Genomic DNA, 19,072 nt, shown 5'->3' on the forward strand with positions numbered 1-19,072 from the left:
CTCACTGATTGTTAGTGTTTTATGCATGACTCACTGGTCAACTCCTGCTTCTTTCTCTCACATGCCCTAACTCCTATTATCACTGTCCATTTGGGGATGGATGGTAAGCTACTCGCTGGTGAAAAAAACCCTCCGTCAGAAAAACAATCTGTCCCTGCTTCCTCAGCACTTCAGTGACAGTGGTAGAAGTAATAGACACAGGCTCAGGACATTATGATATTGTTTAATCATTCCAATAATTTGAGAAGATCCATATTCTAATTTACTACAAATGCCCTTTTAACAATTGAGGAAACTGCTGTTTGGAAAGAAAATCGGACAAAGACAATGTTAGAAAAGAGAGGGAGATGAAGAGAGCAAAGTGTGTGGGTTACATTACAGTGGTTGTTTCCTCAAGAAAAAAAACTGACTGTGTTGGAGTTCCGGTCATGGCTCAGTGGTTAACAAACCCAACTAGCATCCATGAGGACACAGGTTCGATCCCTGGCCTTGCTCAGTGGGTTAAGGATCTGGCGTTGCCTAAGCTGTGATATAGGTTACAGACACAGCTCAGATAGTGTGTTGCTGTTGCTGTGGCGTAGGCCTGCAGCTCCAGCTCCAATTCGACCCCTAGCCTGGGAACCTCCATATGCCATGGGTGTGGCCCTAAAGAGACAAAAAAAAAAAAAAAAAAAGAAACTCACTGTGGGGATTTCCTGTTGTGGCACAGCAGAAACAAATCCAGCTAGTATACATGAGGATGTGGGATTGATCCCAGGCCTTGCTCAGTGGGTCAAGGATCCATCATTGTCGTGAGCTGTGGTGTAGGTCAAAGATGCAGCTTGGATCCCGAGTTGCTGTGGCTGTGGTATAGGGTAGCAGCTGTAGCTCTGATTTGATCCCTAGCCTGGGAACTTCCATATGCCATGGGTGTGGCCCTAAAAAGACAAAAAGAAAAAGAAAAAAGAAAGAAATTGACTGTTAAATCACACGCTGTTGGGGGAAAAAGAACATAATAAAGAAGCAGAAAGTTAGGTTTCACCACCAAAGTCACAACGGGAAAGCCACTGGGATACAAAGCAAGGTGTTGTGACGATTCAGCTTTTCTTTTACATAGGCTGTGTGTGAGTGTGTGCGAGGGTGTGTTTGTGTGTGTGTGTGTGTGCGTGAGTGTAAGAGATTATCAGGAAAGAAGATTAGAAACTTCTCCATGCAGAGAACAAGCTGAGTCAGTGCTGATCAAAGATTGACATCACACATATGACCTCCATAATTAAACCTGCTGTTGTAAATCCTCATTAGAAAGCAGAGAGGATCATTATGAGTTTCTCAGGTCACATGTATTAACTCCATGTCATTCTAATTTCCAGTCCTCAGTAACTTTCTGCCACATCCTTTTCCTGCATCACAAAATCAATTTTCAATTTAATGTTGTGGGGTCTGCCAAAGAAGTTAGATTCTGTCACCAAAGCTGCAGGTAAAAGTCATTAGTGTATCAAGCATTAAAAAATCAAGGTGAAGCATGAGGGTCTGATTTCATTTCTATCCACAGTCAGGCTATATGGGAGAGAAGACCTGATGCAAGGGTGGGGGTGTGTGTGTGTGTGTGTGTGTGTGTGTGTGTGTGTGTGTGTGTGTGTGTGTAATAAACCTCCAGGAAAGGAGAATGATGTCTTCTCCATAGAGAGAACAAATGGAGTTGGTGCTGATTGGAAGCTGATACCAGAAATATGGCCTCTATAATGAAACCTGCTCTCTGTAAACCCTCTTTTGAATGTCACAGGAACATGTGTTAGCTCCATGTAGTTCTTATTTCCAACCTCAGTCACTCTCCAACATATCTTTTCTCTGCCATCTCAAATTCAATTTGCGATTTAATGTCATGGGTCTGCCAGCAATGTGGTCTTCCATGTCCTCCATCCCATGGAAGCACATAGAGGATTCTGGGCAGGAACCTTGTCCATAAAACACCGGTGGCACTATGCCATCAGATTGAAAGGAAATCTCATTTCATAAATTCCAAGTTTAATCTATATGTAAATTTAGCCAACATTCTTGAAAGAATAATAATTCATGAGTATTGATGTTTACACTGCTTGGCAATGTTTTTTTTTTATTACTTTAAGTAATGATCCACATAAAAACAACATTGTTTTTTATTTTATAAAAACAAGCACTTGGTTGTCTGAATAGATGCAGACTCATCTCCAACTTTCGGACCAGAAAAACCACATACCAACACACACCCCCTCCACACACACACACACAAAACCACTCTGGAACAATTCTCAAGCTAACAAAGAAGAGTGGTGATACTAAAAAGAAAGCTAAGAATTGTCAGTAATTTATATTCAAATTATTCTAAGAAAAATATGTTTCCTGTGAATGCACACATTCTTCTAATAACTACACTCTAAATCAACAAAAAAAAAACAAAAGTAACTGGTGAAACGAAACAATGAGATTGTTCAGACAAAATTATGTTCCGAGAACCAGACAAGAGATCTTTTTATTCTTTGTATCATGAGAGCCTATCATACTGCTTGTGAAGGGGTAATACTGTTCATTAAGGAGCTTTTGATAAATATCACCTTAGAGAAAAAATTTCACACTCAAGAGTAGTCACTAGGGTAACACCAACTACTATTAAGAAGTAATTGACAACATTTCTGAGATGTTAGAAACTTTTTTCTTATTTACATAATATTTTTTCTTATTATGTAACAAGAGACTAACCTGTCATCAATGCAAGGCCCTAGATTCCTTTCATTTTATGACTCTAGCATCATTAGGACTTGCTGTTCTCTGCACAGGTGAGCCAGTGGGGAAAGAGAATGTGGAAAGGACATAATTGCTTCTTAGAAGCCTTGGTCTAGCCCTGACAACATCACTTCCTTTTACAATCTATTGGTCAGTACCTGTAACAAGTTAATACCTGGCGTGCAAGGTGCTCCCTGGCTGACGAGTCACTTCCCAGCGAAATAAAAAGGGGGACTGCACATAGTGGCAGACATCTAGGCATGATATAATGAGTATCACCAGACTGTGCCTAATATAATCCTTCTCAAGCATGGTGGTAGATCAGCATCACAAAGACTTTGTGTGTTTTTTATTTAAAAATATAGATTTCCTGGCCTGTGACCAAAGACGTTATAATTTAATAAGCATGCTAGGGTCCAGAATTATCCTGGCCGGAAGCACTGAATCCCAATTCATCCTCTATCTCCAGTATGAAGCACAACCAAACCACATTGAAATACCAAAGCTATCTGGTAACTTAACATTTATATCAAGATCCTGAGTTAAGGGTCCATGAATCTGAATTTTATTAAATTAACTAAAAGATAATAATGGCTAATCTAGCCTTTTTTGACTGTCTGCTAAGTGCTGCTAAATATTCTAAAGGCTTCATATAGGAGTTTTCTGGTAGCCTTTTTTGACTGTCTGCTAAGTGCTGCTAAATATTCTAAAGGCTTCATATAGGAGTTTTCTGGTGGCTCTGTGGGTTAAGGATCTGGCATCATCACTACTGTTTATCAAGTCACTGCTGTGTTGCAGGTTTGATCCCTGGCCCAGGGAACTTTTGCATGCTATGGGTGTGGCAAAAAAAAAAAAAAAAAGGATTTAGGGAGTTCCCGTCATGGCTCAGCACTAATGAATCCAGCTAGTATCCATGAGGATGTGGGTTCCATCTCTGGCCCCATTCAGTGGGTTAAGGATCTGGGGTTGCTGTTGCTATGATATAGGTCAGCAGCTGCAGCTCCGATTTGACCCCTAGCCTGGGAACGTCCATATGCTACAGGTGCAGCTCTAATAAGAAAAAAAAAAAAAAAAAAGGATTGATATAAACCAACTTATTATTTTTCTTATGTAATCTTCAAAAACCCAATGAGATAAACATTATCTTCATTTTACAGAATGAAAAAAAAAAGTGAGGCACAGAGGTTAACTTGCTCAAGTTTACTATAGAAAGTGTCCAAGGTGATGTGAACTAAAGCAATGGGAATCTGGAGCTTCCATATCCCTCACTGCACTGCACCTAGGTGACTCCAATGCATATTAAAGATAAATACTCAAGGGTTTCTGAATGAGTAGTCTGAAGAACCCTGAGAAACACTAACTCTTTAAAGTGTTTCTTACTTTCTTTTTAACTTATATCCCCAGTCCAGACTTCAATGAACTCCCTATCTCTACATTCAAATACCTTGTCTACATGTTTCAGTTCGACGCTTCATTTCCTATAACGAATTCAGAAAATAATCTGTTCACCTCTCTTTCTCCAGTGCCCTCTGGCACCTTCTACACAGTTGAGCAGTTCTGAAAACCTGGTGATCATCCTGACATCTCTTTCCCTCATCATCAACCTTCCCTGCAGTCAACTAGGGATCTCAATCACTCTTTTGTATTAAATCACTCACACACAAACTCTCCCTTTCTCCAGTCCATGCTGTAGTAATCACCACCATCGTCATGACCATCACCATCATCACTACCATCACCGTCAGCATGATCATCACCATTATCACCATCATCACTACCATCATTAACATTACTACCATCACCATCAGCGTGATCACCACCATCATCACTACCATCACCATCAGCATGATCATCACCATCATCACTGCCACCACAATCAGCATGATCACCACCATCATCACTGCCACCACCATCAGCATGATCATCACCATTATCATCATCATCACTATCATCACCATCATCATGATCACCACCAACATCACTACCATCACCATCAGCATAATCACCACCATCATCACTACCATCACCATCAGCATGATCATCACCATTATCATCATCACTATCATCACCATCAGCATGATCACCACCATCATCACTACCATCACCATCAGCATGATCATCACCATTATCACCATCATCACTACCATCACCATCAGCATGATCACCACCATCATCACTACCATCACCATCAGCATGATCACCACCATCATCACTACCATCACCATCAGCAGGATCATCACCATCATCATCATCATATCATCATATCAACACCATCATCATCACCATCATCATTTCATCATCATCTTCTTAAAACTTTTGCAGTCACCTTGCATCTCATCACCCATTCATTCCCTCCAAGCCATTCTTCAGTGTAGCAAGAGTGATATTACCAAAATGCAAGGGATGAAGCCCAGAATCATTAACATTTCCTGGAAAATCCTTCACGTGCCATCCTTCCTACCTCATGGTTTTCAGTTCAGACCACTTTCCCCAAATCCTTACACACAAGGTAGGGGGATGTTCCTCTCCAAGTTTCTTTTTTTTTTTTTTTATTGTTTTCCATTATAGCTGGGTTTATAGTGTTCTGTCAATTTTCTACTGTACAGCATGGTGACCCAGTTACACATACATGTATGCATTCTTTTTTCTCACATTATCCATGTTTCTTTGACTTCACATTTTCACCTGTGTCCCTCTGCCTGGAATGTTCCCATTAGAGGAGAATATATTACTGAAAAACCCCAGCCCTTAGCTATCTCAACTATAAAATGGAAATAGAACATTCTTAGAGTTGTTAAAACTATGAAATACAAGTATTGTACCAAATTTTAATTACCCTGAATATGCCCAAACATTTTAGATATCCTATAATACTCTTCATATGAAAACACATTAAATGATATTCTCTTTTTTACTATTTCATTAGTTGTAATTTCATGGAATTCCAAGGTCAGACATGTCCTTTAATGAATCTGTTTATCTTACTTCAGAAATTCATTAAAATTATCATAAATCTTGCTGAAATGTATTCTCCTTGTAATTTTTAATTACTGTCTAGTTAACAATATCCTTTAGAATACTGCAACTTTTTCCAATGTGGTATTAGATAGCTATAATTTTCAAAATTACTATTTTGTTCTACAACCTATTTAGTGAGTTGGTAAAAACAATTAGTGGAATTTACATACTTTCATTGGCCCTGACAGGAAAGAAAAAGAAGATTCCAAATAAATGGGCAAGGAAAGGGGCATTAATTAGCATCTAATTTGTAATGGCAGAGTGCAGTACTCAATGATTTGAAAAATAACTGAACTTTTATGTTGATGTATAAGGTAAAAGCATAGCCAAGTTCTTGTTGAGACAAGATTAATATTACCCTAATAACAACTCTTAAGAATACTAATTTGTTAAAGTAACAAATGTATATTATATAAAGGTAATCAGTAATATAATCCTGCAACAAGGATGTGATGGTATCACATGTGTGTGAAATACGGAACTAGAGAGAAAGAGAGAGAGAGAGAGAGAAGAGAGATAGACTGAGCAAATGCCGACCAATGAATAAGTAGTGAATTCTAGATTAAGGGGGATACTTGACTTTTTGTTAATTTTCCTGCAATTTCTTTATACATTTGAATTTAATCCAGAACAACATCTGTGGATTCTGGACACAGATTTTTTTTCAATCTCCCCATACATATAAAATTATTTTATACAATTTTTTAAATTTGTGTTTTGCTCCTGGAGCACCTTCATCCCTGCCTTATTATTTGTACAGCACTTCCTGTTTTTGAATATACTATACAATGTCTTAATTTATCATGATCTGTTTTCTCCCAATGGGATGTAAGTCTGTGAAGTGAAGGATTTTATTTTATTTTTTTTTGCCATTTTATTGGCAGTGGCAAACCTAGCACCTTGAATAAAGCTTTATAATAATAGGCATTCAAAAACTAGTTTGAATAAATTAATAACTGAATGAATGAATGAATAAATCCATGATATAATGGTAAGATGAGGGTCAGTATAATATATTTATATTATGCACACAATGTGAGCACTTAGCAGAGGGCCTTTAAGTACTTGATAAATTATTTTTACCCAATAGTTCAGCATGGCTAGAGTCCTGCTGTGCAGTGGTAAGAAATTAGACTGAGACCAGGGACAAGGAACACATCAAAAAGAGACTTGTGGCTCACAAAAAAGACCTTATATATGATTCCATAGCCAGTGGGGAGTAGTTTAATCAGATCTATGTCAATGAATTTCCCTGTTATGGATTGGTTTGTTTCCCATAGAAAATCGTGTGTTGGAGTCTTCATTAATACCCGTACCTACAAAGGAGATCTTATTTAAAATTTTATTTTTATTTTTTTGCTCCTTTGGGCCACACTCTTGGCATATGGAAGTTCCCAGGATAGGGGCTGAATCAGAGCTGCAGCTGCCAGCCTACACCATAGCCACAGCAACATAGGATTGGAACCATGTCTGCAATCTACACCAAAGCTCATGTCAACGCCGGATCACCAACCCACTAAGCAAAGCCAGGGATCAAACCCATGTCCTCATGGATACCAGTTGGTTTTGTTACCGCTGAGCTGCAATGGGAACCCCTGAGATCTTATTTTTGAGGTAGGGTCTTTACAGAGTTAATGTTAAAATGAGGTAATTAGGATGGATTTCAATGTAACTCATGTCCTCATAGAAAGATATCTGGATGCAAACTCACATAAGGGATTATATCCTGTATATGCATCATGTGAAGATTGGGAACCAGTCCTTCCTCACAGCCCTCAGAACCACCCCGGCCAACATGCTGATTTCAGACTCTAGCCTCCAGAAGATATACAAATAAGACAATCCTTTCTGCTTTTACAAGGTAGACGTACTTTGCATTCTATGTTTGAGTAGCCCTAGGAAAGGAATAGAATCCTTGCATTCTATGTTTGAGTAGCCCTAGGAAAGGAATAGAATCCTTCTGGCCATCATGTGAGGGAGAAATGGGACAAATGAGAGACTAATGCAGGGCAAGCCACTGAAACTTTCTGAGATTCAGTTTCCTCATTTATAAGACAGAGATAACACCTGATAAACAATCCTCACAATCTATGTGATGGAAAAAAATGTAAAAATGTTTAAGTAAATATGATGACAAATATAAAGGAACATGAAGAATAAGGCTCATAGAGCACAATATGGTAAACGTATAGGAGTTCTTTTATTTATTGGAACTTCTTTAAATTTCCTCAAAAGTAAGCCTCTCTGATCCCGAGGGAAATACTGTTGAATACAAATTACCTGCCGTTCTCCTAAGGAGAATTTTCCTCCTAGGTATCATTTCCAGTGGCTAATGGACCCATCAATGAAATGTGGACCCATCTATGACCAAAACGGCATTATTCTCCCACAGAACCTGTTAAACGTGAAAAAAAAAATCTGTCGTGGAAAATAATTGGCAGTGAAAATGGGGCCAAACAGTTATCCTGCTCTTGAGTGGACACAAATGATTGAAAGGATTGATGGGTGGAGGAAACTGCCCCCAGGGAGATCCTTGAGAAACCCTACTGGCCCTTGACAGTTTGAGAGCCAGTGAAATTCACTGTTTTATACAAATGAACGAACATGGTACTTACAACCTGAGGTAGCACAAACAAAATAGTACTTTAATCTCCATTTTTTAAATTAAACTAACGGAAGCCTTCCCTTTCCCAAATCTGTTAGCATCTGACAATTAAATCCTTAACAAAGCTTCAATGGCTGAATCCTCCATCTTTTACAGAAAATAAATAATTGACAGTTCACTTTTAGATTGAATGTTATTAGTCTTTCACCTAAATTGTGACCTTGCATGGCTGAGTACTTTCAAATTCTTGAAGAAAGGTGTTTTCTTACCTGTCTGTCTCATGTAGGATGAACTAAGCCCACATTAGCAAGAAAAGATCTGGGTTGTGAAAGAATCACAAGACCTGAACTTCTTAACATGCAGGAATGCATTATTTTGATATTCCCCAAAAGACATTAAATGTGAAGGATTCTTAACATCCTTATTGCTGAATTAGATGATGAAAACATACATTCAAATCTATAGGAAACATCTGAATACCAAGAGAAGGTAGGAGGGAAAATGTAAATAAAGGGCAATTAGCCTTTGTCATTCCAAGTCTTTGCTGTCACTGTCAATATCACTACAGTGGAAATCTTCCTGTCCCCTACTACTCCTGGGTCTTTCATTATTTCCTTTCCATCAATCACCATTCAATTAACATTTGTTCTTGAGGTGGAATCAGATAATTGTTCACAGAAAGGTGTAACTGATTGATGAACTAACTTAAGACAACCCTAGAATCTTGAGAATGAGGAGAAGGGGGATTGGGGGACTGGGGGAGGGAGAGGAAGAGGAGGGGGAGGAAAGAGGAGGAGGGGAGGAAGGGGAGGAAGAAGAAGGAGAAGGGTGAGACTGATGAGGTTCCGAAATCTTGGACGAGGATACTAAAGTTCTAAGCAGTGTAATTCTCGGCAGACTTGGCAGTGAACAGAGTGAAGAAAGAGTATTTGTTGAAAAGAAATCCAAGCCCTTCTTTATAAGAATCACAGTGTGTAGAGACAATGACATGCTTCCAGAAACGCGGTCTGAGTAAGCGGCAGAACAGTCAGATCCTCACCTTCAGAAGAGAGAGTCAGCACGGCAGAGCAAAGATTGCCGGTGACTGAGCCTTCTACCGCTACTGGGACCTGATTTCAGAGTGTTGCACTGGTGTTGCTTCCAATCTTGGGGCCCTTGGCCTTAGAATTACATCCCTTTTCTCTAACTTTGATATTTCCATAGATCAAGGCCTAGATCCTCCCTATCTCCATACTCTATACTTTTACTCATTCAAGGAGCTTACCTAAGTCTTCCACATCATTTTAGGTGTAAGTTGTATCATCTGTAAAATAGGAATAAGCCAGAAACAATAAAAAACAAATCAAAGAGTAGGTTTCTGTAGGCTGGAGACTTACTTGAAATAGAGAAGCTAGGAATTGCATCTCAGACCTAGCATTTACTATCTATTTCATTTTGAGCTAATTGGTTAGCCCTCAGTGTTCTAATTTGTAGGACTGATCTCAACTACTCAATAGGACATGCTGAGGATTTGGTGGGAAAGAAAGAGCAATGAATGTGGGTCCCGTCACCCTGCAAATGTCTAATAAATCATGTTGCTGGTGGTGTTGTTACCACTGATAACCTTCTTTCTAGACAATTTCTTTTTCTGTGCATTGATTGATTGATTGATTAGTTGGTTTATTTGTTCAGTCACTCATTCATTGATTCTTTTGTTCATTTACTTGACCAACATCTGTTAAGATCTTGAAATGCTCTAGGCATTGACAATACACGAGTGCCTTAGAGGGTCTTTCTTTGCCAGAAATACTTTCTGAAACTGAACTGGGGACCAGCAGAAGATCCAGCCAAATGTGGAGAATGAATGAAAGCAACCTGTGTCTGTACCTTATCTAGTCTCAGATAGCAAAGCAAACCTTTCTAATCTACACTGGCTTTCTCTTCATTCTTTTTGTTTTGTTGCCTGGGTTGTTCCTTCTGGGGCTCGATTCAGCACAGTGTGACATGCTTTATCTGCAAAAACCTTCACCATGGAGCTCTCATTAACAACCCTATTAAACCTGATTTAGGCAGGAGGAAACGACGAGAAAAAGAAGGAAACCTAATGAAAGGAGAAAATGACACTGTGCCTTCGGATAAAAAGGCTGGGTTGATGGAAAATATGAATTCCTGTGTTTACCACTTCCTCCAAACACTCTAACTCCACTCTTAATTAAAAAAAAAAATTAGGTAGCCATTTGAGTTTTATTGCTGCATAACCAACAAGCACCAATGGTGACATGCAGCAAAATGCACATTGTTTCTCATGGGGTAGCTCAGGTCTAAGCTCTTAGGGCTGTTGCTATCCTACTTTGTGTGCAACCTTTGGCAGGATCCCACTTGGGGAAGTCCTGATTCATGAGTTCATTCTGGGGCCCAGACTGATATCCAGGGAAAATTCTTCTCAGGGAGATGCCAGGGGTACAGGAGAGGAAGTGGAAGCACACGGGGCCTTTCAATGTCAAGACTTAGAGACAGAGCCCTGACACCTATTCCCATGCTCCATTGGACGGAGCAGATCACAACACCAAGAACAACGGCAAACAGAAGGGAAAAATGCACTCCTCATTTTTGGAAAAGAGGTGTAAGCATGCAAGGAAAACTAACAAAAGAGAGAGAGAGAGAGAGATAAAAGGATAAAGATTAAGGAAAGGATAAAGAATAGAGGCCAGTAAAATGATCTTGCACAGAACCTGTGGGCTGCAATGACCTAAGCAATAGTTATAGGCCCAACTGACATAAGCCAACATGTCAGCCCTGATCACTACCGATTTTTTTTTTAAATTAGATCAATAGGAAATGTCAGATTAGTTAAAGTTTTTAAAAGCAAATTCTTCACCAAATTGTTAATCCAAAGAATACCTTGCCTTATTATTGTAGTGACTATGTGTGCTGACAACATTTCTATAAAGTGGAAAAAATCATAATGTCTAATGCACAGGCAACATACAGGACTAAATAAGACCAGGAGTAAGCAATTCTTAGCACAGGGCTTGACACATGATAAGTTCTAAATTAGTATTAGTTAATAACAATAGTGATTGATGAAATACAAAATGTATTCAACATATAAGCACTTAATATGTGTAAGGGCTTGACACATAATAAGTTCTAAATTAGTATTAGTTAATAACAATAGTGATTAATGAAATACAAAATGTATTCAACATATAAGCACCTAGTAGAGAGTGCCAGAGATAACAAACTACCATCCAAAAATATGTTCCAAAGTTAGAAGGTGGGGTTACAAAGCTCTTACTAGTCATCAGTTTTTAATGGCATGCTTACTACTCCAATATATGCCCTCTACTTTTTTTCCCTTATGCCCACTTCAGTGATCCAATAGCTTGTAATAAAACAGCCTTGACTAACAGAGAGAATATGCTGATCTTCCTACTGATTTGATGATTTGATCGGCAGCAGCAAGATAAACAGTATGAATTAGGTGAGTCAGGTATGATGTCTGAGAGGAGGTGGCATTTAATGCAGGGTAGGACTTTCAAGTGCAGGTATCAGTACAGAAGTGCTCTAGGCAGGAAAAAAAAAAAAAAAAAAAAACAAACCAAAAAACAAAAAACAAAAAAAAGCCACCATGGATAAAGCCATAGTGACCTGGAAAAGTAGCATGTGCTCAGGGTAAGGAGGCTAGTTGGGCCAGAGCACAAGAGAGAAAACTCACCCATCCCTACCTCAGATGTTTAAATGGCTGACTCTTTCCTTTATCAGCTTAGATTGCATCCCTCCAATATGGCCTTGCCTGAGCACCCTGCCTAATGTCCCTAATTAAACTGCATTTTTGTTTTACAGGTTTCATAGCACTTTTATCTTCTGAAGTTCTCTCATTTGTTTGTCCACATGTTCATGGTCTGTCTCTACCCTAGTAGGTGTGCTGTATGAGAACAGCACCTTTGCCTCAATTCCCAGGATTCGCAACAAAGTTCACAGTTAATACCTGTTGACATAACAGGTGGAGAGGTGAGGAAGGGTACAACGTTGGCTGGAGTCAAAAATTAGAGGCTGTAAAACACCGGAAGCATGATCCATTAAAAAAATTGATAGGCTAGATTTCATTAAAATTAGAAACGGTCTGCAAAAGGCAACATCAAGAGAATGAGAGGAAGAGCCATTTTCTCTGCAGGGTAAAATGTTTGTAAAATATGTATCTGATAAAGGGCTTGTATCAAATATATCTCAAAAGATCTCAAAACTCAACAATATGAAAATGAACAACCTGGAGTTCCCAAAGCGGCTCATTGGTAACGAACCTGACTAGTATCCATGAAGACACAGGTTGGATCCTTGGCCTCCCTCAGTGGGTTAAAGATCTAGCATTGCTGTGAGCTGTGGTGTAGGCTGCAGATGTGGCTCGGATCCCACATTGCTGTGGCTGTGGTGTAGGCCGGCAGCTATAGCTCTGATTTGACCCCTAGCCTGGGGACTGCCATATGCCATGGAAATGGCCCTAGAAAGACAAAAAAAAAAAAAAAAAAAAAAAAAAAAAAGAAGAAGAAAAAAAATGAACAACCTGATTAAAAAATAGGCAAAAGATCTTAACAGATACTGCACCAAAGGAGATATACATATGGCAAGGAAGAATATGAAAAATGTTCCATGTCATTTGTCATTAGAGAAATGCAAATTAAAACAACAGTAAGAAACTATGACGCACCTGTTAGAATGGACAGAATCCAGAATATTTACAACACTAAAAGCAGAAGAGGACATGGAACAAGGAGAATTCTCTCATACATTGCTGGTGGGGACACAAATGGTACAGTCACTTTGGAAGATAGTTTGGCAGTTTTGTATAAAATTAAACATACTTTTACCATAAGATTCAGCAATCATCCTCTGGAATTTACTGAAATGAGTGAAAAACTTATGGCCACACAAAAACTTGGACATGAATGCTTATAGGACATTCATTCATAATTGTAAAAACTTGGAAACAACTCAGATGCTCTTCAGTAGGTAAATTGAAAAATAAACTACAGCATGTCCAGACAATGGAATATTAGCCAGTGATATCAGAAGTCAGCTATCAAGCCATGAAAAACCTAGAGGAAACTTAATTGTGTATTACTAAGTGAAAGAAGCCAATCTGAAAAGTCTTTGTACTATATAATTGGGATTATATGACTTTCTGGAAAAGAAACAAACAAACAAACAGAAAAATATCTGTGGTTGTCAGGAGCTGGAGAAGAGAGATGAACAGAACACAGAGAACTTTCAGGACAGGGAAACTACACTGTATGAAGCCATAGTGGTGAATAGACGTGATATACATTTGTCAAAACATACAGAGCATATGACCTCAAGAGTTAACCCTAATGCAGATTATGGACCTTGGGTAATAATGAGGTATTGATGTGAGTTCATCGTTTGTAACAAACATACCACTCTGTTGGGGGGATGTTAATAGTGGGGTAGGCTATGCTTTTGTAGGGGCAGGGGGTATAAGGGAACTCTTATACTTTTCTGTTCGGTTTTGCTCTGAATCAAAAACTGCTCTAAAATACAGTCTACTTAAACAGGGAAAAAATTGGAGGATCTGGACTCTATTTAGAGAACATAAAGATCCAGGAAGTTTTGAAAAGGGAAGTATGATGTTCAGAGCCCTACTTTTAGAAGGTGTGTATGTGTGTGAGAGGCAGAGACTAGGCAAGGACAGAGGGTAGGGAGGACAGGAAGGTCATTTTAAGCATCTGAACAAAGTAAAGTTGATCTAATTTAGCGAATGATTTATTGGACCCCAAGTCTATTCCTCTACGTGATGTCCATGCCAAAGAGAACATCAACTAGTTTTTCTGCCTCTTAGGACCGGCTGCAAAGACTCTTGTTTTTTTCAGGAAAAATTTTTGAAGCCAGAAACTACCATCTTCCATGTGAATCTATGATGGCTACTGCCCCCCCACCAAGGCAACAGCCTTGAAAAGAGACCTCGTCAGTAGTTGCTTGAGGGGACAATGAAAGCACAGCAACATTCAAAGCTTCCACAACAAAGTTGAGCTTTTCAAAGACCTACTTCCCTACTCCAGGCTCATGCACCCTGGGCCAGATGTTGGCAAACTTACCTCCCTTCATAAAAACATACTTTTTTTCCCCCTACAGGTTCCTTACTAATCATTGTATTCATTATTTTATCTTGGATGTTTTCATATTTGGTAAAAGTTATAATACTGTGCACATTTCGTAGCATTTTGACTTTTTTTTTAAGTTTTGGACATTTAGCTAATTTGATATGTGTTGTAGTAGTATATTTATTTCAAAAATATTATAGCATTTCATTTTTTGCTTCTATCACAATTTATTTATCAATTTTGCTGTTGAGGATCATTTAAGATGTTTTCAATTTTTTTCCCAACCATGTACAATAATATAAAGGACATTTAAGTATACATCTTCTTTTGCACATATATGAAAATTTCATCAAGATATGTTCCTAGCAGAGACTTGATGGGTTCAAAAGTATATAAATAATACAAAAAATGCACACCCCCCAAAAAAAAAATGCACCAACGTCCATTCCCACATTATATGCAATTTCTAAATTTGCCACATCCTTACCCAGTCCTTTGGGGTTAGACTTTAGATTTACATGAGAATTACTGGATATAGGATAATACCTTACTATTATTATAATTTGCGATATAGGATAACACCTTCTATTATTATAATTTGCATTTCCCTGATAACATGTCAGATTAAGCATGTTCTCATGTACTTATTGGCCATTTTTCTTTAATCTTTTATGAATTACATTTTCATATATTTTGCTCATTTTTTCCAGTGGGTGATCTTTTTTCATCTCAATTTGTAGAAGCTCTCTATACATTCTGCATGCTTATCTTTCTTCAGTTTTATGCATTCCAAATATCTTCTCAAAGGCTCATTTCTCTGGTGAAATCAGTCCTGAAACAGGCATCAGAATATTAGATTTGAGTTGTGTGTGTGCCCCTGGAGCTTGACACAAAGTACTTAGCCACTCTGATCTTCAGTTTTCTCACACGCAAAGGAAGAACTGTCATTAAGATGAAACCCAAATTCAGTGCTTGCAGAGGGCATGGCACATAGTCCCCAAGAGCACTGACTCTTGAGTCATCAGACATGAATTTCATTCCCAAACAAGCAACTTCGTGGCTGGATGACCTAAAAAATGTTACATAGCCTTTGGTGGCATTGATTTCAACAAGTATAAAATGCTGTAATAATAATTCTCATTCACTTGGTAGCTCCGAAGATCAAATGAAATCACACTAAACAGCTCTGTGCTATGATTAACTGAGTTAGTAGATACAAGAGAACTTATTATAAAAGGCCACAGAGATGTTATTTATTAATTACCATTATTACAGGGTGTTTATTCCACTGTCTGGATCTCTGTCTGCATCCAAACCTGAGTTTACTTGCTTCTCCAATTTCAGGTTCCCACGAGAGGAACATTTCAGTAAAATCTCCTTTTCCAGCAAAATGCACATTATTCTCTCTTTGGAGGCTATTAATTCCATTCGTGCCTTCCACATGACCCACCTGGGCAAGGGGCCAGGAAGCCCTCAAGTGAGCTCAACAAAAGCATGTCCACCAAGAGGTAGTAAATAACATCACAAGGGCATTCCATGAACATGAACACACATAACACAAATAGAAAAAACCCAAAAACTGCTAAAGGAGAATTTCTACATATGTGTGTCTCCTCTTATGTTTCTCTTTGCTGGATGTCTACGGATATCTTAGGCATTTTTTTTTTTAATTTTTCCAACAGCTTTATTAAGATAGTAACAGACCATGAGATTCACTCTGTGATTTTTCCGCATTTCTTTTTTGAGCATCTCTTAGAGTCTTTCTGTGTGTATGGGGCTAAGTTATACATATATCCTTCTTAATGCACTCAAATATGTGTGTGATTATATCTGTTTGTGTCTCAGTGTCCCACCACCTAAGTCTGTATGCACCTGTGTCTGTGGGATCTCTTTTCTGTGGCCTCTCTATGCCCATTTGCATCTGAGTGCATATGTCTATGAACCTGTTTGGGAGGTTCTAGGAATGAGTCTGGATGCCCCAGAGTGTGTATATGCCCTGCAGGTTTCTAATAGTGTTTTCCTCTCCTTGCCTGGTCTCTGTTGTGTGTTTCTGTGAGTCTGTACCAGTTCTAAGCATTTGTATGAGTATTTATGCTGCAAAGCAGAAGGTAGAACAGCTTTCATTTGGCCCATCAAACAGGCATGGTAGGAAACATAGGCCAACGGTTTTCAATGCTGATATGTTTATCACTGAGATCTATCTCCAGCCTTTCAATTTGAATTTGAGAGGATGCTGAATGGCCAGTGACTGGTCTTAGGTTGGAGCTCTAGTCATAAGAAATTGTAGCAGCTCCCCAAGTGATTCTAACATGCAACCAGGGAATAGGACTTCTATACAGTAAAGGGATTAGGTCTCAGCCACTCTTCGGGAAATTGGCAATCTGCTTTCCTTAAATCTGACATGAATTATGTCACAGGAGGGAGGGAGGATAATTTGAGTACTTAATTGGGAATGAAAAAAAATGTATCTTCTCCTTTCCTGAGTAGCAGCAAGGTGCTCCCTACATAGATTGGAGCCTGTGTAATAACCGCCCCAAAATTAACCTCAGAAAACAGCTGAGGAAGGATTTGCTTCCTCTTCAATCCTGCTCCCATTCCAGCAGACATTGGTCACCTTTTATGAGTACATCTCTCTAATTAGACAGATGTAGTGCTGCCTTGATTTCTCTATAAACTCTCCAGACCCACTCAGGGTATCTTGCAAACCCAAAGATAATTTGTTAGTGTAAAAAACAAAGTGACTTTTTTTTTAATTGCACGTTGTGCCACATTCCTTCCATAAAGAGAGTAAGGAAAGAGAAAAACGCAAAGAGAGGTGCGGATTAGAAATCTAAAATTAAAGGAGGGGAATCCAAGAAGAGGGGAAGATAAAAAGCTTATGGAGAGCTTTCCCAGGTCTTGAGAATTTAAATTTTGGCATTCAGAGGGGTGACTTCAGGTAGGTAGCAGATTTTCATTCATTGAGGCTAAAGAAAAGTTTGATTTCCTAATTTTCTCACTATTTACTATTGCAACTAGAAGTTTACGTGACACAGAGTAAGTGCTCAATAACCATTTGAAAAAAAAATAATAAATGACAGGTCTGGGTTTAACGAACTGCTAGATCTGAATAGGCTAACTACAAGTCTCCCTCATCAGCAGAATGGAAACCAAATGATCAGTAAAAACATTCTCTTAGATCTTAAAATTTCTCACAAGGGAAATATTATGTGAAATAAAGTATTCCTTAAAAAAAAAAAACCAAAATATAATAATAGGGTAAAGGTAGAAGTATAGAGTATTGGTGCTTATCAGAATAATTTAATGATGTTCATACTTATAAAAGGAAAATAAAGTGGGGAAAATACCTTAATACCATACTCCATCTGGAAATTTCAGTTTTATATATATATATAAAAGGTCACAGGAGAGGTCACAGGAGATATATATATATATATATATATATATATATATATACACACATATATATATATATATTCATTCACACACACACTTTTTATATATTTTATATTTTTTTTTATTTATATGCTATATATATATATTTTTTTTTTCTTTTTTACAGCTGCAGCTGTAGCATATGGAAGTTTCTGGCCTGGGGTCAAATTGGAGCTGTGACTGGAACCTACACCACAACCATGGCAACACTGGATCCAAGCTGGATCTGCAACCTACACTCTTGTGGCCACGCAGGATCCTTAACCCACTGATCAAGGCCAGGAATAGAACCTGCATCCTCACAGAGACAACGTTGTGCTAAGCCACAACGGGAACTCCAATATCAGTTATATTTTAAACACTACTTTATGGCTTCAGTTAAAAATGTTTGGATGAGTAAAAATAATAGCTAAAATGTACTGAATCTCCATCATGTACAAGCAACATGATTTACACGGAAGGCCTCATTTTGTATTTTCCTTGATGTCAGTAGGTTGGTTTAGTACAGCATAATTTCACAGGTGAGAAAATTTAAGACTCAAAAGGTGAAATTACTTGCCTAAGTTCACACGATTAAATAACCCATATGATTAACTACTACACTATTTTGACTTTTCTTGGATCACTGCACTACCAGGTACCAACCATTATTACAGCCACTGAGGTCTTGACTGACGAAACAATTCCTGAATACGATGAAGGAGCTTGAATGGGGACTACTTTGAATGTGTCTGATTCATGTTCCTATATCCTAAAACACCTTAGGTAGAGCACAAGGTATATATCGTCTCTACAAGTTTGGGGATAACTTATTGTGAAAGATATGATATTACTTTGCTTGGCAGATTTTTTTTTTTTTTTTTTTTTTTTTTTTTTTTTTTTTTTTTGGCCATACCTGCAGCATGTGGAAGTTCCCAGGTCAGAGATCAAAAGTGAGCCACGGGAGTAACCCGAGCCACAACAGTGACAGTGCTGAGTACTTAACTTCCAGGCCATGAGGGAACTCCTGCTTGGCAATTTTTAAGATAGGAAAGAGGGCTTTACCACAGAATTGTATAGCTATCCTTGGCACTGTTCAGTTCTATTTCTGTCATTTTATAATTGAGGTACCTGGTGCCCATAGACATGGAAAATTTTTTCCAGGAACAAAATTAGATGAGTGATAAAACTGGGATGA

At 38.4% G+C, this 19,072-nt stretch overlaps 1 long non-coding RNA gene across 1 annotated transcript in view; it reads right to left on the reverse strand.

Annotated features, from left to right (window-relative positions):
- LOC106506120 overlaps positions 1–19,072 on the reverse strand; it is a 348,395-nt gene that overhangs the window by 316,424 nt on the left and 12,899 nt on the right. The gene's annotated exons all lie outside the window — the stretch shown is intronic.

The sequence above is a fragment of the Sus scrofa genome, chromosome 14 (genome assembly GCF_000003025.6).
Source record: "Sus scrofa isolate TJ Tabasco breed Duroc chromosome 14, Sscrofa11.1, whole genome shotgun sequence".
NCBI lineage: Eukaryota > Metazoa > Chordata > Mammalia > Artiodactyla > Suidae > Sus > Sus scrofa.